The following is a 19,978-nucleotide window of genomic DNA, read 5'->3' as shown; positions in this document are numbered from 1 at the left end:
GGGCTCCTTGTGGCCGCATATAATAACTACAACACAGTGAGCGAATCAAAGTGCATCAATGGTTATGAAGAAGTGCCTGTGAGAGCGGAAAGAATTAAAGGGCGAGAGCATAAAAAGCATCGATTGGTGATCGAGTCTGACCGTTAACATTAATGAGTTTTCGAGATCACACGACTGTCTCCTGAGTCTTTACCCGCAAACTAGTCAAACCTCTGACTGAAATGCAACCAAGGTTTCAGATGCAGTTTGTTTTATTTTGCAAGACATCCCTGCTCAGATTAAGTACTCAGAGTTATGGATGTTGGACATGTATCTTACATTCTGTTTTTATCCTCTTGATCCTGGTGGGACCGAAGGCTCCAATGGTGCTTCTCCACCTTTTCCAGTCATCTGCCAAAGCTTGAACCTCTGGCCATTAATAACTCGCCTCCTTTAGTTCCAGAGTTCCAGTCCTATGCCATGTAGTGTTTGGTTGTCTTGGTCCGTAGTGGAGAGCTGTCCTCATGTTCATGTGGAGTACATGTCTTGTTCTCTGGGTTGCTGCAGTTACCCGTGGTCTTCTTGAAAAGCAACTGTTGTGTGATCTTGTCTTGCCAAATAGCTTTGACAGATCCTTCTCAGGCTGGTTGTTGTGAAATGCAGCAACTCTCTGAATGTGTCTTCTCAACCCAAACAGCAAAGAGGTCCTGCCGCTGTTTTTGCAGATCTTCACCTTGGTCTTGATTATTGTTTGTGTTGTTTGGACTTCTGAAAGGGGGCCCAAGCTTTGGACACTAGCTCCAATGCCTTTGCCGATACCCTGGTCTACACTAAGTCATCTGGTTCGCCAATGTTGATCTTTGCTTGTATTGGAGAGCTGATCAGTATGACGTTTGTCGGTTTTGCAGATCTGTCCTCTCCTGAAGGTCGTGTTGGGGGCCAAACCTTCTCCAAAACCAAGATCCTCCACTTGAGTTGTTTGACTCCAATGTACACCTCCTTGGCTTGTCAGCTGTTCCCGACCTCAGTGTCTTTTCAGTCATGAGGAGGATGATTATAAGACATGATCTGCACCCTCATGAACACCCGACTTTACAGGAAAATGCAGGTTTTTCTTCTCTGAGGTGTTAGCTCAGGAGGCTTTCTGTGATGCTGTTGGAGAAGTTGATGAAGAGCTCAGTTTTTCTGAGTCCACAGTAAGAAGGTTTCATCTGGTTCTTTTTCACCAGCTCCCTGGTGTTCATGCCCCACGTCAGGTTCTCTAGAAACTCCCCACCTGTTCCGCATCTTTTTTTGACTCTGTGAGCGGGATCTTCTTTGTTCACAAGGTGGCAGAAGAGCACCAGAAGAGCGGTGTCGGGTAACTCTATCCTTGAAGGCCCTTCTCAGTGGATCTCCAGTGATGGCCATAGAAGGGCATGCTCGGTGGAGAGAGCAGCATGCTCTGGCAAAGCCGGGCCTGGAAATCACGAAGGCTCGATGCCACGCACGCTGCAGATATGGTCATGGAAAGAGTCGAATCAACTTCCTCCAGATGGAGAGGTTGTGTTTGAGGTCATAGGGAACCAAGTCGTGTCGCTCAGGTTGAATTTCTGAGCTGTGCTGAGTGGATCGCTTTGACCCGGCGGGTCCCTTGCTGCCCAAAGCCGCCTGGCACCAAAAAAAATCTATTTCTGATAAATCCAACTCCCAGGTCTGTGTTTTTATTTCCTTACTTGTTTTCTTTCCAAGCCCTTAGAAAACCCCAGTCCTATGCTCTCTGGCTCTGTATGACCTCGGGATGGACCATCAACTCTTCAGGTACACCCAAGAGGGCTTTTCTTTTGCAGCAAGTAGGGTGTTTTTCATTCCTGGAGGTCTGGATAATGGCCTCAGGGGATGTCGTTTTTGTTAAAAGGCGTGAAAAGCCAGCCAAGACTCAGATGTGGCTCAGGGACCTGCTAGAAGTGTTTAAAAAAGAAGTGGTGCAGCCTCAGCATGAAGTCTCAGTCCAGAGGAAACCGTAAGGATGTCACTTTTCTCCCATCTCCTCCCCAGAAAAACAAGGAAAAATGTTAATTCCATATCTTTATCAGATGCAGTTGAAAGGCCTCCGGAAGCAGGTTTAACACATTCCGGTAATTAAAAAACACAAAACAAACAAACATGAAAAATGCTTTTTTTTTTTTTAATTATAATTGCAATTATTTATTTTTTGTAATTCTTGAATAAATATCTGTCTAATTCCTGTTCTATGCAGGCAAGATGCATCCCAAATGTGTCATTCTGCTGAAAGCCACTAGGGGGCTCAGTAAGGCAAACTTTTCATCCTCTGATACAGATTCCGGGCCTTTCCTCTATTTTACTTTGGATTAGATTTAGAAGTAGTTGGATCAGGCCTCTAAACATTAGTTTTACTGAATTCCTTGCCCATCCCACTGGACTCTTTGTGAGCTTTTCTATCAATATAAACATTTCTCTCTTCTGTCACCAAACTCATAGTTTGTCCCCCCAACTGTTTGGGACGCTGGGAACAGATGGTGTTCACACAGAAAGGCGATTAGGTCAGCTGATGGTCTTTGAACCCCCATGCACATTTTACCCTAAAGTGCCGCAAGCAAGTATCTATAAAATGGTATAATCTTGATCTTGAGACTCGATTGGAAGGTGGGCTGGGGGCGGAATACCACGGCGGATTAGGCGATACAACTTAACCCGCTCTCTTGGGCTACTGAGCGTTATTGTCACTGGGTTTAACGCAGAGAAAATCACAAGTGATGTCAAGTTCACCGGCACACGAACATAAGTTGGAGCCCCCATGAATGAGTGAGGGAGATAGAGAGCAGATTTTATTTAAATGCCATCCGAATCCCGGCCCAGTTGTCTGAAGACTAGAGGTGTGGACCATTGCCCTTTAAGATGAGCTGCAGCAGGGGTGTCAAACTCATTTTCACTGAGGGCCACATCAGCATAATGGTTGTCCTCAAAGGGACAAATGTAACCGTAACGGTATAAATGTAACAACTCATTAATGTTAAATAACTGAATTTATTACTCATTCAAATCCAAAAGGTTACATATGCATTTGCATAGAATCGATGTAAATGTGTATGTAGCCTTTTGGATTTTAATTCTTGGACAATTAGTTGTTTCTCTGGAAGTTTGTTATACTTAGCCGTTTGGTGTCAAAATACCGACATATATTGTACTCTTTAACAACTGACACTGCTTCATTACACAAAAGACATACCCTTTTTTTCTCCTTGAAGCACAAACGTGTATTCGCCTTCCTATCTCCCTTGAAACCGCCTTCCATGACCTTGACCTTTAGGGATAATTTGTGTTTCTCAATTCCACTTGTTGTAAATTGCATTGATGTGGCTACACTTCAATCTAATGGCGGGACGCTGTCACTTCGCAGGTAACACAAAATGTGGTCAATGCATGCTTTGAGTTTTTTACTTTAAGACAATCAGACCTTTTTGAAATGTTCTTGCGGGCCATATAAATTGACTAAAAAATGGCCCATGGCCTTGAATTTGACGCATTTGAGCTGCAGAAACCCAACATTCAGGATCAGCGTCAAGGAAACACAACCATTTTCCGGTGCAGAAACCTGGGACAGATACCAGCTGAACGTCGGCAGCCTTCTGCCTCAACCAGTGAGCACTTGCCATCCGAATTACATCAGTGTTTCCCAACCACGGTGCCGTGCCATGGAAAAATGCCAACTTTCACCTAATTGGTCCAAAAATGACTTATTCAATGCAAATAAAGTATCTTCTATTTGGGCAGCAGGCAGTATATATGCCACTAGATGGCAACAGGTAGTGAATAAAGCAGTGTATCTACCCGCTGCTGCTCAAACAGCTGTCAGTAGTGATGCTTCGAGTGAGACAGCGGCAGTGATATGCCACGGATAAATAATTTAAAAGAAAAGTACTCATTCAGGACCGTCTGGTCCTGAAGAACATTCTGACTCAGACGAAGGCCCAGAAGAAAGTAAAAAAAAGGTGAGCTCAAGACAATACAAAGAAAGTTGGATTGCTTTTCCTCAGTTTCTGCAAGAATATCAGCTTTGTGTTCAACCCAATAGGTCAGGTTCCACACTTAGTCAATTGAGACTACAGTTTCGTTCTATTTTATTGAAAATGTTTTTGACATATTTATTTGGAAGTGTGCGGTGTGTGATTTTTTTCTAATGTAAAATATGTGCTGTGGCTTAAAAATAGGTTGTCTTACATGATACAATAATTGATGTAACAAAAATGGTGGCAGCCTGGCGAGACACAGCAGATGAAGACACGCTTTCAGGGAACCTGCAACATGAGAAGATGTGAGGTTGCTGTCCTGGACGCGAGTGCAGGTGGGAGAGAAAGAGCGGGAGGTTCTTCTGCAGATCTCCCATGCTGTGTTCCCCTCTCTTCCACAAGAACATCACAACATCTGGACAGGTGTGTGTCTGAGCCTCAGGAGCTGCTGTGAAAGTGACCTCTTTTGTGTTTCAACCCCTCCGTATTTCAACCACATGCCAGGATGAGGTTAATCATTTTACCCGTCTTCTGCTCACCTGAATCCTCTGCTACCGCAGGGTCTTCCTCGCCTGGAAAGGTGATTTAGCACCAATCCCCCACCCTTTCCAGATCCAATGAAGTCGAGATTTAGACATAAAGGGGTTCAGTCTCATTGAAAATTTCAATTTTCTTTGTGCTGAACAAGTAATACCGTCATTTACCGATGCAGGACTGGGTCGGTCTGAAATGGATCACGCAGTTTGTTATTTATGACTCCGTTGTTTTTTTCACACTGCACTGGATCCACGTGGAGGGAAAAGCCATTAAATCCAAACCTTTTCCAGCTGGGATTTGGAGCACAAGACCTACATACTTGTAGTGTCTTAGAAAAAGAAAAACAACAGAGCAACACGAGCCGTTGAGCCGTTTCCTCCTCGCTCCACGGAGGAAATGAGCCATAGCGTCTGGAGCTCAATTGACATTTTCGTGCATTACAATACTGGAAAATATTGGAGAGGGGTTTCTGCTAACATTCTAGATTGAAACTGATTAGTAACACTGCCTTCTATACCTCCATTATTTCATTCATTCATTCATTCATTCATTATCCATGCTACTTATCCTGCAGTAGGGCTCACGGGCTGCTGATTTTTTTTCCCAGCTGTCATTTAACGAGAAGTGGAAATTCACCCTCAACTGGTTGATTACAGGGTTACAGATAGATCCAAACAGACATTCACCCTCTCATTCACACATTCGATAGAAATATGTAACATATGTAACCATTTATTGTCACTATAGTGGCTTATACAGCCTTTCACCCTCTCATTCACACATTATTTTGACATACAACTATTCATTCTCTGAATAAGGGGTCATATAGTGTCATACAATCCAATAAATCCCCTTCTCCTTTGGGCTTTTCCGTATCAGGGGGCCCCATAGTGAATCAACCTTCTCTATCTAACCCTATTCTCTGTATCATCCTCTCTCACACCAACTAACTTCATATCCTCTCTCACTACGCCCATAAATCTTGTCTTTGGTCTTCCTCCAGACCTCCTGCCTGGCAGCTCCACCTTCAGCAACCTTCTACCCGGATCTTCACCATGGTTTGGACCTGATCAGAGGAGTGCTCCAAACCATGTCCAAACCATCTCAGTCATCACTTTGTCTCTTTCATACATGTCCTGCACCCCTGTGACAAATTCTTCTTTTCCTTTGGGCTTTTCCTTTCAGGGTTCACCATAGCGAATAAACCTTCTTCATCTAACCTTATTCTCTGTATCCTTCTCTCTCACTACGTCCATAAATCTTCTCTTTGGTCTTCCTCTAGACCTCCAATTCCAGCATCTGTCCACCATTCACTATCCCTCCTCTGTCCATGATCCAACCATCTCTTCTCTCCAAAGCATCTCACACGTGCTGTCCCTCTGATGGACTCATTCCTGATCCTGTCCATCCTGGCCACTCCCAAAGAGAAACTTAACATCTTCATCTCTGTGACCTCCAGCACTGCCTCCTGTCTTTTGGTCTTTGTCACTGTTTCTAGACCATCCAGCATTGCTGGTCTCACCACTGTCTCCTCCAACCTCCCTTTCATTCTGGCTGATTGTCCCTGACACTTTTCTCCACCCATTCCAACTTGCTTAACCGTTTCTGTACCTCGTTTTCAACCTCTCCTACACCCTGGCTTTTTGACCCAAAGTACTTGAAAGTACCAACTTCTTGATCTCCTCTCCCCTGTAGCCTCACCATTCCGCCCGTGTTCCTTTCAATCACACATATATTCTGTCTCCACTCATGCCTCCTTTAGAGATATAACCCTTTCATTCAGACATCATATAGAGACATGAAACCATTCATTTAAGTGTCATATAGAGAATTCAACCATTCACCCTCTCATTCATGCATTAGATAGATACATGTAAACATTCATTCTCTAACTCAAATGTCATATAGACAGATAACATTCCCCCTTTCATTCACACATCATATAGAGACCTGCAAATACCGTATTCACTCAGTGTGTGAATGGGTAAATGTAGTCCAGTGCTGTGTAACAGGAGTGGGGTGTCAGTGCCTCAGTATGGGATTTTGGTAAAAGCTGTTTTGGTGAAAAGCCTAGCAGCCGTTGGACGGCCTCATTGAGAGGCAGAGGTGGAGTCCTGATGCTCCTGCTCAGGTCCATCAGGCGGGATGATGGGAATCAGTGGAAAGATTTAGTGGCTTGACATTGCAAATCCCCCATTGATCGCCTGACATTAATTCGCGCGGCAATCACGAAGGGCTTTGGCTACTGATGTTTATCCACGCTGGCTTTGAAGGCCTTAGCATTTGGGGTAAAGGTCAGTGCGCGGCAAGTTGACTGCAAAACTTCACCGCCTCAAAGGAAATGAGAGGAGCCTGCCTCGGCCGGTGCTGAGCTGCTTGCTGGCTGCGGCCGCCAAGCTCCCTTTACAGGAAAACAAGGAGCTTTGGTTGCCTGGCACCGCAGCACGGCAAGCTGGATAGATTTGGACTTCATGGGAATGTAAAGCCTCCCTCACTCTCTCTTTCTCTCCCCGCGAGCTGTAATCTGAGCTTAGCGACTCAGCTGGAGGGAAACCGCTGCCATCGACATTCATGGCGAAAACGCAGCAGGAAAACACACGCGGGTAGAGTCGACGCTCGCTGCAGAAATCAGCTACAGGTGGAACTGAGCTGAGCAGCATTCGGGGTGAAAACATATTGACCCGTGGTGACCTGGAGGCCCTTTCCCTGCCAAGGGTTTTGGAAGGCATGCATATGGCCTCCCTTCTCCTGCAGAAATAGCTGGAAAATAATGGAGTGTCGTGTTAACAAGATCTACACGCTGTATAGCGCTTCTCCAAAATATTAGCAATGATTCATTCATTCCTGAGCTACACAGCTTATCCTGCGCTTAGGGCCGTAGGGCAAGAGCCTATCCCTGCTGTGATTGGACGAGAGTTAGGGTTCACCCACCCATTTACAAGACGCAATATCAATGAACGATTCTGATTTCATACATAAGGCGCTCCGCGTTAAAAGGCGCTTGATAAAACATACTTTATACAAAGCCAAGCAAAACTGGTTTTCTTTACTTAGTGCAGTTCATCTGCTTACTTCCACACCATGATTCATTAATGTTGAATTCTTTCCTGGCTGCTCGATTCTCATCATCTAATGCGTGACTGATAGACTTGAGTTTGAATTCCGCTTCTTGAGCATGTCTCTTAACAGGTGCCGTTTTTGGGGTTCTCATAAACACAAATGTACTGTAATATTATGTTAAAGCACAGTATGTACCGCCATCACAAAAAGTGGCGGAGTTAAGCACTACATACTGTTCTCTTATTGGTTTATCGTTGCCAATCATCATGGACATCTGATGTTAGTGTGAGGTTGGAACAACGTTGTATTCCAGCACTACATAATTAGTTATCTAACTTTCTCACCGGTGCAACCCATATTCAACCAAGGACCGACTTAACACGACGTCCCTGTATCAGGTGGGAACGGTCCGACAATCAATCAAATGTAGCGTCTTCGTCGCTTACCAAAGATGCACTAAAATATTTTGGCAGAACATAAAATTGGTTGGAGGTCAGTCAGTACAACAAGAATTCATACATAAGGCGCACAGCTGACTTTTGAGGAAATTTATGGATTTTAAGTGCACCTTATAATGCGAAAAATACACTGTATAAACAAACAACTGTTCAAATTCTTCTTCATGTCACGGAGGGGCCTGGAACCATTCACCATCTCATTCACACGTCACATAGAGACAAAACCGTTCACTCCTTCACTCACACATCATGTGGACATACAACCATTCACCCTTTAATTAATACGCTTTATAGACATACGACCGTTCATTCATTCAGGCATTCACACATCATGTTGAGAAATGCAACCTTTAACACACGTTACACAGAGACATACAGCCATTCTCTCACTCATTTACACATCCTGTAAATATATACAATTCACTCGCTCATTCACACAATATTTACAGATATAAAACATTCACGCACTGACACATACAATAGATATACAACTTTTCACTCTCATTCGCAAATTATACAGAAACATTCACTCACTCATTCCCACAGCCTATACCCATAGAGATATACAATTCACTCACTTATTCACATGTCACATAGGGGCATGCAACATTCACTCAGTCACTCACACATCCTATGAGTCATGCAACCATTCACGCCACCTACAGACGAACAACCGTTCACTCATTCACACATCCTATAGAGATGTACAACTATTCATTCACTCATTCACGTTATGTAGAGACATTCACTCACTCACTAACATCATGTTGAGATATACAATGATTCATTCACTCATTCACACATCATTTGAAGTCATGCAACCATTCACATGTCATGTAGAGACACTCACTCACTCACTCACTCACTCACTCACTCACTCACTCACTCACTCACTCACTCACATCCTATGCGACTGGGATCTGGTATCTTATGCGACCTATCATTCACACGTCTTATAGGGGGTTATTTCTTCACGGTCAGAGGTTGATAAACCCGGTTACCATGGTGACTATCGCAGCAGCAGTGATGGAGAGATCCCTCCTGCGGGTGCGGGAGGGGGTTCAGCGAGTCCTCGGATGCTGTCGCTTTGCACGACAAGCCCCGTTTGTAAGGAGAGAACATTAGATCCACATGCATTTGAAAAGCGACCCGGGGCGGCTTTTATTTTTTCCTCCTCCTCCTTCTCGTCCTCCCCACCCGGCCTGGTCCGTTGGAAGTGGGTCGAACGGACGAGATGCGAGATGCCTGCGGACCAGCGGGAGCACGTGTCACAAGGCGTGCTTGTCTCTGAGTGACGAGGTGAAAGAGATGCGGCTGAATGGCCTCCTTTCACTCGGGCACTCAATTATGGCCTAATTGGTTTGGGGTCCACTGCAGGCATGTGGCGATGAAATGCCCCGGGGTTCGACACCCCCCCCCCCCACTCCCCAAACCCCACCAGTTTGTTGACTGCCCCCCCCGGGGGCGCTTCTTTGATCTTTGACTTAAGTATGTTTTAAGCTGGCAGGGTTGTTCCCTTTTAATGTGTTTTTCCAAACGGATATTTCTCACAGTTCAATTAACCTGTAGAATTAAAGTGCAGACACACAAACACACATGTGTGTTTCTTTCTCTTCTTTGATCTTTGACTTAAGTATGTTTTAAGCTGGCAGGGTTGTTCCCTTTTAATGTGTTTTTCCTAACGAATATTTCTCACAGTTCAATTAACCTGTAGAATTAAAGTGCAGACACACAAACACACATGTGACTGTTTATTGTGCACGCCTAAAGGAGGAGATATTGATGTAGCGCTGAGATGCAATAGGGGTATCGCTGCCTGTGTGGCTGTGTCAGCAGTGCAGGGGACCGTTCATTTATGGGATGGAAATGTATTACAGGAAAGGCTTTCCTCACAGGCCTGGAGGGCCAATGGATACAGAAAAAGTGATACAGCTTTAGAAAAAGAAAAAACTACAATTATGGTGGACATTATAGTGACTTCCTGGTCAGGAGGCATACCATTGGATCGTGTGAAACAACTGGATTTCTACATGGAGAATATTCATTTGTTCATTATCTACCCAGCTTTTCCTGCAGTCAGGGTGGCTGTGGGGCCAGAGCCGATCTCAGCTGTTATTTCACATGAGGGGTTCAACCTGGATCTATCATGGGGCCACATATGGAGACGTACAACCACTCACCTTCTCATCCAAACATCATACTGAGACGTAAAAGTATTCATCCTCTCATACATACAACTATTTGCACATCTGGACAGTTCAAGGTCTCCACTGATCCTCCTGGATATGTTTGGACTGTGGGAGGAACCTGGGGAACCCTGAGGAACACACATAAAGGTTTCCTGTGGGAATCCAACTTAATCGCTGATCCACCGTGCTGATCCATAAAAAAGATACAATTAACCAAATCAAACCTGTTGACGGGGAAATCCAAGGGAAATTCAACCATCTCAAACCTTTCCATGTCAAATTAAAGTCCACATCAATGGATTTCTGAAGAGTTACAGACGTCGGAGGGATTCCCACTGAACAGACGCTATTTGAAAATATAACAACTCCCCCAACCCCAGCCTCTGCGGACACCGATCCAGGCCAGGATTGCGTCATGTTGTGGGAACAGCGCAGCCTCGTTCTGCCCCCCCCCCCCGGAAAACAACACTCAACAGTAGCAAAACACCTCTTGGGATGCTTTTGTGAATTCCATTGTCTGGGAACGTCCCGGCAAACGGTCAGGAGGTCAACATGGCTGCTTAGTGGCACGGGAGTGGAAGAATGTGACTAATGATGTTTGGAGCTATAAACTGTACTGATGGGAAGTCTCAAATTAGGTATGGCGTCCATATTCCTCAGATTATAAGGTTATTAAGACGGTGCTTTCCACCCAAGCTGGCATGTTGAGTCGAGAATATTCCGTTTAGCAAATTTGCAATAAAAATTAATAATTAAATTGTAAATAATCTGCAGCAATAACTACAGTCATTTCTTGAATATTGAGCACACCTGAATATAAGGTGCATCGGCTAAAAATAAACAAATAAATATATGTGTGCATATATAGGCCGCACCTGAATATAAGTTGCAGGTGCCCACATTGTAACATAAGATTTTATTAAAAGTTTTAATAAGATATCCACAATACGTAACTGAAATGCTTTTTTCCAAACAGTGCCTGTAACAAGGGTGATGAAAAAGATTAATGATAAATAACACAAGGAAAAGTCCATCCATCCATCCATTTTCTATCCCCGCTTTGTTCTTCTCCAACTGATTGCTATCTTGGTCTTCGTTCCGCGTACTAAAACCATGAAATTCATCTTTTTCAGTGTCGGAAATGAACGGCCTCGGAGTATCACAGTAATTTCATTGGTCTGCTGTGACATGGCAAAATGTTCGCTAGGCCCCCCCCAAAAAAAAAATCTATAAAAGAACCGTATTACTGTTTTAAGCCACAGACTTTAAAGCATGAGAAAAAAGTAGTGGCTTGTAGTCCAGAAATTATGGAATTAAGTTACTGGCTACTAATTGGTCCTGAAATCCTGTAATTGGCATGAGGAACCACAAGAGAAACATTTATAGTTCATTGAGAAAAAAAACATTCATTTGTTCACTTATCCTGACACAAACCATTCACCTGCTTATTCACATGCTTGGGAGGAACCCAGAGAACCCTGAGGAACCCCAAGGAGACCTGTGGAGAACATGAAGGCTCCACACAGAAAGGTCTCCTGTGGGAATCCTACCAGGGACCTTCTGGCTGTGAGGTGAACCCATTTTTTATATTATATTGTAATTTATTAGTCAACAGACGTCTTCTGTCTCATCACCTTGTTTCTTCTTCTCCTGTGTCACCAAGGTGGATCTCCTGGTGATGAAGGAGAGGAGGAGGAGGAGGAGGAGAAAGAGGAAATCCCCAACTTCTCCACGGCCTGTTTCTGAAAACGGTGAAGCGCTGGCTTTCTGCTTTAAATGCAAAGCACGGTGTGTGTGGTGATCCTCGCGGTGCAGAGGTCAGCCTGAGGAGGAGATGGTTCCGGGCTGAGGTTTCCTCTCCACACAGAGGCTGAGGTTACTGTTACCCCCTTTCTAGATTTAGAAACTATTTCCAGTGGTTGCCATGGTGACAGCGAGGCACACTCAGAGGGGAAATTAGCGGTTCAGCGGTTGTAAGCATTATCTTTAACGTGGTTGGACTGCAGACAAGACTGGGGGGGGGGCTTCTTGGACATCATCCTCTCTGGTCTTCATCGGGTTCCAGAGACAGGTTAGTGCAGGGGTGTCACACACATTTTGGTCCAGGGGCCACATGATGCCTGATTTGATGTCAAGGGGGCGGACCAGTAAAATCATAGCGTAATTACCTAGATGTAACACCAAGGCCAAATTTTTCTTTTGTTTTAGTGTAAAGGAGGACAGGTAGATCTTTATATGTAATGAACCGTTCCTTTAAAAAAACCTGAGAGTCATGAAGAAAAGCAATTCCAATAGCTCTGTGCCGGTTCTGTTTTCTCAGTTCTCTGTCCAATTTGCTATATTTTTGCCACCGTGAGTCTCATAGTAGCACCAAAACTTGTTGCATCTACACCAAGCTTACAGGTGTCTTATTGACCTCAACAAACAAATAAGAAGTGGTTAATCTTTCTTGGAAAACCCTGCACCCAGTGTCAGCTTTTCTCTTTTCTGACAATGACATCTTGCTGATGAGGGTGTCGGGGCCAGCGGAAAAGCAGGTGCATTTCTAACAATAAGTAAAAACGCTATTTACAGACCCGGAAGCCACATTGCTGCCATCTGCTGTAAGTTGTGAGTCATATAGTTTTGTGCCATGTTGCAAACACTGACAAAAACAGTGGACCCTTAACAGACAATATAAGAACTGCATTTTTATTTCAAAAAAGTTATTCATGATTTTTATGTATTTTTTCAAATTGTTGATTTATTCCATGGGCCAGATTGAACCCCCTGGTGGGCTGCTACTGGCCCGCTGGCCGTATGTTTGATACCCCTAGTTCAGTGTATGCAATGACTGAGAGTGAATAAGAGGGTGAATAGTGGAATGTCTATATGCGGCCCTGCGATTGGTCCAGGATGCAGATAAGCTTTTTAGACGATAAGTAAATGAATGAACGAATGAATCAATCAATCAATCAAAAAAAAAAAAAATCACATGTGAGAGTTCACGTTGCAGTCCAGGCTCACCGTTAAAACTTAGATGAGTCATGAATGAGAAAAAGCCCACAGCATTGTTGGGTGTGTACAGTTTGCTGATCAACAACAGCCATGTATGTGCTTGGCAGAGAGACACTCACCATTTTGTTTTTTCTGTCCATCACCACGTCCCTGGTTCCCGTGGTTTCAGCAGAAAGTCCTCCTCTCTCCCGCTGTTTCTCTGGCCTTTTGCTTTGCAAGCTTGTTGTTTGTGAACACTCAACACTTTAAACCACCTCATACGGAAGCGGGGGGGGGGGGCAAAACCCCAGCTCGGGTGGAAATTCAAATTGGACCCTGTAAAGAAAACAGGGTGAAGTGGATGCGTTTGCAGAGTTGGTTAATTAATTATGAATGTTAAAACACTGCTCCCAAGCACATTTGGCATTGACGGCTCTGCGTCTGTGCTGCTTGATGGTTGTAAAACGCCGGCATCTGCTGACGCAGCCTTCAATTAACAGGGTAAACCTCCGTCTGCAGGAAAAATACTTAAAAAATCGACGTCTGGCAGCAATGCCGGCATCGAAAAGCAGTGCAAATGACAATTAGTACAATGTGATTCACGGACCCCATGGCGGGGATATCTTATTAATGAGACAAGATCATCTGGATGACTGAATTGAATCGAATAACCTTCATTCAGTCATTTATTCATTCACTAAGGCCTGTGGTTGGGGCAATCCATGATGTCATTGGGTGGGAGGCAAGGTATCTGTTGGACCAATCACAGGGCCACATATAGGGACATACAACCATTCACCCCCTCATTCGAGTCGCATAGAGACAAACAACCATTCGCTGGCTCATTCACATCATATAAAATCATGCAACATTCACCCTCTCATCCACACGTCTGGACATTTATTGTGTCCTAGGAAGCTGTAGTGCAGACACGATACCAGCACAATGCTATCAGGAAGTGCAGCGGCTGGGAAGTGCTGCGGCTGGGGGATCTTATTATTGTCATTTTTGCACCCACTAAATTTGAAAAGAAAAATCGTACATATATAGGCCGCACATGTCCATTTGTCTTCTTCTTCTTCTCCTTTCAGCTTTTCCCTTCAGGGTTCGCCACAGCGAATCAACCACCTCCATCTAATCCAATTCTCTGTGTCCTCCTCTCTCACACCGACTAAGTTCATATCCTCTCTCACTACGTCCATAAATCTTTTCTTTGGTCTTCCTTGAGACCCTGGCAGCTCCAATGCCAGCATCTGTCCACCAATATATTCACTATCCATCCTCTCAACATGACTGAACCATCTCAGACTTATCTGACTAACTTGCTGCAACTAACTTTCATTCCTCATCTTTCCAGTGCACACCTCCACCTCTCTAGTTTTTCCTCAACCTGTTCTCTGCTCTCACTACAGATCACAATGTCATCTGCAAACATCATGGTCCATGGAGATTCCTGTCTAACCTCATCTGTCAGCCTGTCCGTCACCACTACAAACAAGAAGGGGCTCAGAGCTGATCCCTGATGGAGTCTCACATCCACCTTGAACTTCTCTGTTACCCCTACAGCAAACCGCACCACCACAGTGAGCATACATGTCCTGCCCGAGTCTAACATACTTCTCTGCCCCTCCAGATTTCCACATACAATCCCAGAGCTCCTCTCTTGGCACGCTGTCATGTACTTTTTCTAGGTCTACAAAAACACAATGCAGCTCCCTCTGGCCTTCTCTGTACTTTCCTATTAGCGTTCTCAAAGCAAATACCACATCTATAGTACTCTTACTCTTCTAGAGTACTCTTTTATAGTACTCTAATCTTCCCAATGTGACCATATTGGTGTCATGAAGCTTGTTGGCCAGTAAAAATCCATAAATAAGCCGCATCGTTGTTTAAGCCACAGTGTTCAAACCATGGGGGGAAAAAAGTAGCGTCTCATCATCCGAAAATTCCAGTAATATGGTATATAAAGCTAATCTCGTGTGGCTAAATGCTAAATGAAATGTCTGTGATCAGCGAAGAGCGGAGGGCTCTTCCTGCCCGAGCTTCATTGCTGACGCAGATAAATCCATCATGGCTGCCGTGGAACACTGCGTCATTGTCCCCTCGCGGATGACTTACCCGTGACCGTCTCTCATTATTCCATATCTTTCAACTAGTGATGCCTGGATCAGACTTTGATTGCAATATGAGGGCAGATATCACAGGGTTATCCAGATTTAATCAACAGGAAGTAATTTAGACAAACAAGAGTCACGGGAATCTTCTTGCGTAGGTTTTCCATTCTCCCTGCGTCAGAGGTTGAGTGTTCCTTGAGTGATTCTGCGCCGCTAAATCTTTGCGGGGGGAAGGGATGGAGACAAGTATTGATTAGCGGAGAAGGTCCACTGAGAGCCCCCTCAGGAAGTGAAGGGGTCAGGACCAGAAAGAAACAGGCTGAACATTATCAACAGTGAGGCTACAACTACAACTACAAGTTCCTGGGTGTCCACTTGGACAATAAACTGGACTGGACTGTAAACACCAACACCACCTTCAAGAAGGGTCAGAGCCGCCTGTTTTTCCTCAGGAGGCTCAGATCTTTCAATGTCTGCAGGACCATGCTACAGATGTTATACCACTCAGTGGTGTCCAGCGTCACCTCTACGACGTTGTGTGCTGGGGCAGCAGGCTCAAGACAGCTGACGTTAACAGACTCAACAAGCTCATCAGGAGAGCTGGGTCTGTCCTGGGAGTGGAGCTGGAGTCTGTTGTGCAGGTTTCAGAGAGGAGGATGATGAGGAAGCTCCTCAGCATCATCACCCCCTGCATGCCACACTGACGTCCTGTCAGAGCTCTTTCAGCAGTAGACTGAGGAGCTCCACTGAATGCCACAGGAGGTCTTTCCTACCTGAAGCTATCAGACTTTTTAATTCCTCTCCCTCCAGCCGCAGGGAATCTTAAAATCTTAAACATTAAAAAAAAAAAATCTCATCCACTTGCTGTAAATTGTAATAATTTATCTGTATATATGTTCATAACCGTGCAATATTTCATAACAGCTACATGTACAATATTTTTTCATACTCTTGTGCACTCCTTATCTTTCACTTGGTACATAAGATCTCAAGACACTTTACAGTTGTCACTTGTTACTTAAGACACTTTATAGTTTCTTTGTTTTTCTTTTTCTCCCCCCCTTTTTTTTCTACTGTTTACACTATTTTCTACCATTATTTATTATTGTTATATTTTTCCTGTAACTCTGGCACAGCAATTACCTTCAGGATAAATAAAGTTGTTCTTATTCTTATTCTTTACAAGGACGTGTTTCTTCATGTCTATCTTATATCTCAGTACGATATGAATGAGAGGATGAATGTTGTATGTCTCTTTGCATAGTGTGTGAATGGGAGGGTGAATGGTTGTAGGTCACTATATGACGTGTGAGTGGTTGAATGTCTCTATGGCATGTGAATGACACGACGAATGGCTGTATGTCTCTATATGACGTGTAAATGAGAGGATGAATGGTCGTATGTTCATATATTTGAGCCCATGATGACCCCCACCGCTCTCCCACTAGCAGCTGAGATAAGCTCCAGAATGAATGATTTCTGGAGTTAAAAAAAACTCCAGAGAAACATTTCTTTTTTAAAATATCTTTAATGATTGGATGAGCTCATATAATTTCTATAGTTTGCGTGATATAATTTTCCACTCTGGTTACATATAAGGTATTTGTTGAACATTCAGGCACACAAAAATAACATCTTCATCTGGAGACTTTGTATCACAAAATAATAAAACCACCTCATCCCGAACCCTCCGCTCTGATCGATCGGCCCACTCTGCAGCCATTCTCCTCCCCCGGATGGGATTCAAACCCACTTCCTGCTCGCCGAGCGAAAAGAGGGGAATCAACTGAGTTAATTTTTTTTTTGTTGTTGTGGTGAAACAGAAACGCACACACATTTGTGTGTAGAATAAATAAATAAAGGCTCCGTTTCGGGAATTGCTGGTCTCCATGGCTCCCTCGGAGGAGCTGGCTGTTACCTAGAGACCCTCTGGTCCGTCTGGGGGTAAATTGTGCTTAAATGTCCGGCTGTTTGAAAGAGAGGAAGGAAGAAAACAGCGGGACGCTGGGAGTGAAAGCTTCCTTTTAGTTGCACGCTGTGACCTCCGCCACTCGGCTCGCTGTTTATCCCTTTATTCTGCCTCTTGGGAAATGCAACCAGCCTTCCTCTCAGACGGGCGCCGCCAGCAAGCAAAGCTCTCCCTCGCCAGAGCTTCAGGAAGCTCATTTGGGGGGGTTGAAAAATCTTATTTTATTTCCGCCGTTGCATAATGTTATTAGTATTCTGCTGGGCTGCAGCGGGGGAAAAGGTTCAAATATAAAAGTTGCAGATCATGTTACAGTCATAATTCCGGTTCTGCTTCTCTGTAAGACCACTGTTTTAGCATTTACCACAGTAGATAACTGCTCAATTACTATGGCAACCATGTTGCTATCCTCTTGTATCAGTGATTGGGCTGTTTGTCTGATGGCCAGGCCAGAGTTCCCGGGGTTCCTCGCTGGCACCAGAGTCCACGGGCAAATGGGCAATACAACCGGTATCATGAGGGAAAACCGTCTGGGAGTTTTTATTGTGAAAGCAGCAGGCTGGAGGTCACCTCTGTACCTTCTGATGCTCTGGTGTACCAGATGAAACTGGGTAAACTCATTCATTCACTATACTGCTTATTATGCAATGACGATGGAAGCTGCTGGAGACTGTCCCAGCTGTCACTGAGCGACAGGCAGGGCTCAGCTTGGATTGGTTGATCGCAGAGCCGTATAGAGACTTACCACCATTAACTAATTCATTCATACTTCATATAGAGATTAGTCCTCTTGGACCACTTGCTCTCCTTCATACGTCATATAGACAAAAAAACACTCTCACACCTTAGACTGAAGCATTCAATAATGGAGACGTGTAACCATACACACTCCTTCATAATGTCATGTTGACAAAAAGTAATTCTTATTCCTCAGATTGAAGCATACAAGTATGGAGACATGTAACACTCATGTACACACATGTACACTCTTGTTCATACATCATGTAGACAAACAACCATTCTCACACCTCAGATTGATGCATACAAGTATGGAGACATGTAACCATTCACTTTCATTCTTATATCATGTAGACACATACAAGCATTCACCTTGTCTTTCAAATGTCATAGAGAGACCCTCAGCCATTCACCCTGTCATTCACAGCTCTTTCACCGGCTGTAATCCATGTTGACATTTGTCATTCAAACTGGATTCGCCGGCTGAAAACACGTGAGAGCGGCTGTTTGCTGGCGTGACAGAATATCTTGCTCGAGAGCGACTCCAGCCTAATGTCTTCCACAGGTTTATCCTCCTGCACCGAGAAGGTCTTTTTCCCCCCCCCCTCCATATGGCTCTTCTAATTTGGAAAGGAAAAACCACAAACTGGGGGAGCAGACGGTCTCCTTGGCATGCAGGATCCATCTCCCAGCCAGCACATACTGTATGTCACGAAGGGCTGCTTTGAAAAGACTACACGTCTGTACGTCTGTACTCCATCTGGGTTCTCAGAATATGGACGGATCCTCTTCTTGTTGTACTCTGACATTTGGAGAGAGGGAGAACCCTAGGCCTGGGAGGAGATTTTCCCCTCGCCGTTGTTTCTGCGGCATCCAGGGCATTGTGTGTGCTTAATGTGTTTGTTGGCACAGGTAGCACATTTCTGCCAAATCCAGCAAGGCGGCAGAAAGTGGGATGAAAAAACAAGCGAGGCGGAGGGGGTGGAGGTGGGGATGGGGGCACTCGGGTGAGTCCAGCAAATAGATGCCGAGTCTAAGTGAAGATCAACTCTGTGAAGGAGGAAATTTAGCAGAAGATGAACGGGTCAGGGTGGATGCCCATGGATCATCCCATGCCATGGATATCCATCTCGAAGGCAGTAAAAAAACAACTATTATTCATAACTTTGCTGGTCTCGTGCGGTTGTTGCGACAAATCTATCATTTTCAGATGACATATCACGTATACATGCTTCTGCACTTCAAGTTAAACTTCTCTCCTCTGTCACGTGATCCCTCTGGTATAATCCTTGCCCATAAAAAGACGGTTTCGGACAGAACACAAATCTAAGAACTGTTCTGTTTCGGTGTGGTTCCAGGAAATAGCCTGCTCCGGGGTAACGTTTTAGTTTTGCATTCCCATTAGGAGTGAGGGACCATGGCAGGGACAGGTTTGACATGCACCTGAAGCTCCATGCTCACAAATAAACCAGTAAAGAAGAAGAAGAAAGAGCTGCCACAGCGTTCATGGATAATAACCCTGGACAATCTCAATCATCAGATGGTTGGAGTGTTTTAATCTTCTCCCTGCATTGTGAAGAACCCCGTTAGCCATTAGCTAACACACTTATTCCCTGGAAACCCCTTTGAGGCGTAGCAGGCCAAAAGAGCTTGGATTTCTTTGTCGCTTCATTTCTTGCTGCTTCTGTCCATTTTGTCCCAAGAAAACATCTGACTGCTGATCAAGCTAGACTTGGTAGGAGAATCTGGTCATGGGCATGTCTTAGGAGTTCCACCAAACTCCAAGCACCACCATCACATGAGTTCCTATGGAACCGTAAAAAGCCCCTGCAGCTAAAATGGTCCATGTCCCAGTGCACCAAGAAAGGTATCAGGCCAAAAGAGCTTGGACATCTTGATCGCTCCATGAGCTCGACACTGCTGTCCATTTTGTCCTAAAAAACATCTTACC

The sequence above is a fragment of the Fistularia commersonii genome, chromosome 16 (assembly GCF_037954325.1).
Source record: "Fistularia commersonii isolate RoL2024-O1a breed Wild chromosome 16, RoL_Fcom_v1.0, whole genome shotgun sequence".
NCBI classification, from domain to species: domain Eukaryota; kingdom Metazoa; phylum Chordata; class Actinopteri; order Syngnathiformes; family Fistulariidae; genus Fistularia; species Fistularia commersonii.
The sequence above is the reverse complement of the archived record's forward strand: the minus strand, read 5'-3'. Positions refer to the sequence as shown.